The following is a 5,355-nucleotide window of genomic DNA, read 5'->3' as shown; positions in this document are numbered from 1 at the left end:
ATAGATCAATCTGAAGTATGAGGAGATGAGGGCCTCGATCTGTGGTTTTGACATATTTACCAAGGAATTCTACGTAAGGAATAAAACTGTGGATCAAAAAATGAGTGTAACATGTAGGTAGATCACTGATTTTTCTTGTGTCCTATACAGGTACTCGTTATTTGATTGATGTTTTACGACATACTCTAGAATATTTCACATATACGAAGGCAGCCAACATCATGGTGGGAGTAAACAGGGGGAAACCCACGGCCATCAGCAGGCTACTGGCAGACCTTCTCACCTACGGCTGCAAAGGAAGCCAGTATGAGCTGGACTTGAACTGACAGAGACCGTGTTGGTGAGAGGCCTCAAGGATCTTGTCTCCAATATAAACTGGCCCTATAGGAAACCATCTTCAGTCATTAGTCTTTGAAGATTCAGCCCTATACACGCCTATCTTGGACAATTTGCCTTGGATAATTTGACTCCTACGCCTTAAATGATTTGACCACCAGCTAGTATTGGGCAATTTCCCCTCGGACTATGCTGTACTCATGAGTATTTCACTTTTACCACAGAGGCCAGCGTTATGGTTAGTCTGAGATATTGCACAGACGTTAGGTTTTTGTTTGGCCAACCGATCGGTTTGGGGCCATCCCTGCCCGCACAAAACCTTGCCAAAATTAAAATCTGAGCAATCTTTGACTACACTATGGTGGGAAGAAACTGAACAAAGCTCGGAGGGAACAGGTTCGCAGGTTGCTGCCAGTGATACCTTCCCAGGAAGCCAGCATGAGCTGGACTTGAACTCACAACGACGTATTGGTGAAAGGTTCCTGGTCATTGTTCTGCTCTAGCAGGCTAACCACAAGGTCACGGAGGCCCCAGTGCATGGGAACAAACACTTAGTTCACAAGGTGAAAAAGATGCCCCTGTGCAAAAAGTGCGAGTGCATTTTAGGAAGCCAACTGAGAAACAATAAACTGAAATATTACTTTTTATTTTTTCAGTAAGATTTCATCTTACCCTCCAAACAAATTTCAAAAGACCTTTCTACTAGCCTTCAAGATCAACATGAAATGGCCCACGAATACTGGTAGCAAGTATGTACCGTACTGTATTTCTGCTGAGCATTCCTGCAAGGGTGGTGGCGCTCTCCTGACATTTTGGGTAAATTTAGCTGAGAGTGGAAGGTTGTTGACAGAGTGGTGCAGATTTGAAAAATGGACTTGTCCTCCTCTCGTATTTGACAGAGGACGGTTGAGATGCCATAGGGGAGATGCAGTCTACAAGAAAAGCCAGAGAAAGACTGGCACAACTTCCCTACCATTTTATTCAGTGCAGCTTTGAGGTAACAGGCTTCTACATTGTGTGACGAAATATGGACCCAGAATAGTATATTGCCACTCCGTTGTCTATGCCTGTGAACTGCTAGTCCATCTTTTTTACGATGGATGTCAGAAATTTAAAATAGAACACTGAGTGAATCTAGATGGACTAGCAGCTATGAGACAAAGTTGCTAATCTTGATGACCTGCTCCTTATACATTCATTGTCAACTTATCACTGTCTTCAACCTGGATCGACACAATCTTCGCCCTGGATGATTATGTTCGCTTTTATATATTTGTTCTGGCGCTCATGTAACCATGGCTGGGTCCTATTCGACACTGTAGGATGCTTCATAAAGTTTCTAAAGTTTATTACTAACCTTTCCGGTCTGCATGTCCAGTTACTCCTTTACAGTTCTTAGATAGTCCGAGATTGCTCTGACGTTGGGTTTAGCAAAATTTTATTCGGCCAAGTAGGATCCCAAATCAGTGGCAGAGTGCGCTCCATTTAAAAACCTGTTGCAGTTACCGTCGCGCAGTTTGTCTTTGTTTATGAGGCAAAAGTTTCTCGTCAAATATGTTTAAGCGACCAAATGTTATAGACACTCATGTTCGTTATCTTTTTGTATGTCAGTTTATTGCAAGCACAGCATTGATGACTTATTTCCAAGGTTGCACGGGTGTGAGATTCTTTGGTGATGCTCAAAGTGATCCATTGTAATGACAGCCTCAATGTATTACAAAAGGTCCGATAACTGCATCTCTGACATTGGTTTGGGGCCATTATCGGCAGAGTAAAATTTTGCCTCTGAGCCACATCAGAGCTACCTCAAACTAGGTCCTAAAGCACCAGACTGATAAAATCCTGAGTTGTAGATCACCCCAAATTTCTACTCTCGCTTGAACTTCACTCAAATGGGCGCATTTCATACACACCATCTGGGTTCCTGGGCTGCACACTCCTACCTTGTGAAGTCATGAGGACCTGGAACCACGCATCAAGCACCATAACAGACAGAAGACAGCGGCCATTTTGGGAACTTGGAATCACCGCTCCATGATCAACAGCTTGGGATTTCATCAATCTGGTACTCTATGACCCTAAGCATTGTAAAGGAATAACTGGACAGGCCGGGAAGGTTACTTAACCAACTGTTTTCTGAAACTTTTCGAAGCAGCCTACAGTGGTGAATAGGACCCAGCCATGACTATGCAAGTGCCAGAACAAATATAAAAAAGCTAACAGTCATCCAGGACTAATCAATTCCAGTATAATTTCTTGTTATACATTTTTTGCTTTTTATTCATGTTGATAGACGGAGAGCTACAAAGTGAAAGCACAGCAAAGCCTCTGTGGTCAATTAGTGCTTAGCATGCAAATGTCACACTCATTTAGGAGCCACTCACCAGTGCAGTTGCCATGAGTTCAAGTCCAGCGCATGCTGGCTGCCTAATCCGTGTAGGCTGAGACGTATTAGGATAGACCATAATCATGGCTACTCAACCTCTAGTCAGACATCTAGCCATTCTATGTTGTGGTGAAGAACAGAAGGTTGGGGTGGGCTGAGTCAGAGAATACTATACCAGCTCAATAGGGATAACTACAATATTGATAGTAAGTTTGCATAAAGGTCCTAATGTTATAAAATTTATATGACTGTTGGGATAGGGATGTAATATATCAAAATAATATTACATCCCTGTTTGGGATAGGGATGTAATATATCAAAATAATGTTACCCTGGAATCCCTGTTTGTTTCAGGCATCCTCATATGCCAAATGTGTGTCAGTGAAAGGAGATTTAAAGAAGGATGATTGTACTAAAGAATTCAAGGCTTTGAAAGACTGTGTGAGGAAATCAGTAAGTCCCTGCTGGAATACATGTGCATGAAAAACATCTTATACAGGAGTTGAAGTGAAGTAATATAACACTCTTAATTCGTTTATACTACTTTCATACTACTAACATACACATCATTTTAGAGTCTTTAAAATGTGCGCATATTGTAAGTTTTTTGCAAAAAAGGCTAACGTTTCTTATAAATATCATATTTTTCCATTTATAGTCAATAGATCATTGATTTTTTTATGCATGCTCTTCATTTGATGCATAAAAATAAATACAAAAATGAAGAATTCAATCCATGCCAAAATATTATTGTATGGTCATAATTTGTTTAATGTCTTCAAGTTCCATTAGTAATTACATTTGATACACTGTTGTCATTATTCAGGGCACACCTCAATAGACAGAAAGTTTAAACGAATATTGATAAATATTTACCCGAATTCCTCAACCATTTCACATGTATAAAAGAGCAACTTTCAGTGCAATGTATGGACACTTTTGGGCTCATTTTGGAGACAAAACTATATTGGTTTGATTGGTCAGTTTCATGGTTTCACAAAAAGTATAATTTTATCAGTCAACACAGAATAATTCCCTCAGAATATGCTTGAATGAACACCTTGCAAACATGCGAAATGGTTGAAGAATTACAGTCATTTATTTGTGTTGTTAATGTTCTGTAATACAATTTTTTGCTATCATATTTTTGTGTTCTATTTGCAGATGGAGAAGAAAAGATGATCATCAGAGTAACCTCCCCATTGTGTGGTACTGATCTTTTTTGACTGGAATATTGTTCCTCCCAGGATCTTCACCATTTTCTGGCCACGAAACTAATCTGGCATGGGAACAAAGCTTGGATAACTTTCTTTGATGTGGGTTCTTGTGTGTTGCCTGAGGTAGAGTGGGTAACTGTGAACAGTTGTGTATTAGAATAATCTGGAGTAAATGAACTTTATGGCTTGACAAATTGGTTTTGTATGGCATTTGTTGACAGTTCTCATCTGTCTGCCATTCTCAATTCTCTTTCATTAACATGAAAGACATTTGCAGTTTCTGTCAGCAACTTTTTATGGCCTGCTGTTATTTATACTGGAGCCATCGTTAAAATGTTTGTTAGGTACCATTCAACCAACCCTTCAAAACTCTGAATTTTAATAATAGCTTCTTTTTTTTTTATCTCTCCATTCTAATTTCTGTGAAGTCCCTTTGTTTTTCAAAAAAATTTCCTACCATCAGTATGGCCTTGTGACTTTGAACTGAAGTAGTTGCTAGATAGGTGGATGACCAACATTTGTGGATTACACCAAGATGACCTTGATTTTGTTCAGATCAAATAGTTCAGGATAGTTATGTTCAGGATAATATCATTGCATTGGATATTCCAGTGGGAAGGGGGAAAGAATTGCGGAATCACTGTATGGCAGTGGGAAGCAGATGAGGTGAAAAGTAACATGGGAGGTACGGGGAAATCAACAACAGTGGTGAATTACTCTGAGAACTAAGCCTGATTATAAGCAGAAATTATAGGATGTTAGACTACAGAACAATCTGCATATATGTAAATTGTGAAGTGGAATTTTTCCCATCACAGAATTCAAACATGTAAATACATTTAGTTATCTTTAAAAAAGTTTTTAAAAAATAAATGAATGTATTTTTACACACATGTCAGTGTTTGGGTATTATCATGAAAATTCAAATTCAGTGTGATTACTTGCTTGTTGTAGTAACTTTTAACTCTGATAAATGCGTGGCAGTATCAGTGTAAATTTGTTGTTGATTTTTTATTTTTTTGTGCTTTTTTTTGCCTAGATTTTGCCATCATTAAGGATTTTTTTCACTTACACAGCGTCAGCCAATCAATATATTATGAACGGAAGAATCTGGAGTGCCTGAAGTAAACCACCAACCTTTGGCAAGTTATCTTAGGGAAGTTTTCCGTGTGAAATATGTTTATGTGGTGGAAGGCAAGTGGCCTCCAGCAAACTCCCATTACAGGAGAAAGCACCATGCAGGAGAAAGCACCTCTGACTGCTTGTTGCCATTAAGGCGAAAATTACCTATCCGAGAATGATATTGTCATCACACCTTATTTGACCTAGCGTTTGAAAGGTAGACACCTTAACCATGTGGCCACGGTTTACTCCCAGTTATCATTGACGACGACATATTACATCAATGCAGAACTT

At 39.3% G+C, this 5,355-nt stretch overlaps 1 long non-coding RNA gene across 1 annotated transcript; it reads left to right on the top strand.

Moving 5' to 3' along the window:
- The first annotated feature begins 1,162 nt into the window (after positions 1-1,162).
- Positions 1,163-4,918, top strand: LOC135475560 (uncharacterized). Its single transcript, XR_010445062.1, has 3 exons — positions 1,163-1,333; positions 3,077-3,175; positions 3,887-4,918. It is a non-coding gene; the product is annotated as an uncharacterized LOC135475560 (long non-coding RNA).
- The last annotated feature ends 437 nt before the right edge of the window (positions 4,919-5,355 follow it).

The sequence above is a fragment of the Liolophura sinensis genome, chromosome 9, assembly GCF_032854445.1.
Source record: "Liolophura sinensis isolate JHLJ2023 chromosome 9, CUHK_Ljap_v2, whole genome shotgun sequence".
In the NCBI taxonomy this organism is placed as follows: Eukaryota; Metazoa; Mollusca; class Polyplacophora; order Chitonida; family Chitonidae; genus Liolophura; species Liolophura sinensis.
The sequence above is the reverse complement of the archived record's forward strand: the minus strand, read 5'-3'. Positions and strand labels throughout refer to the sequence as shown.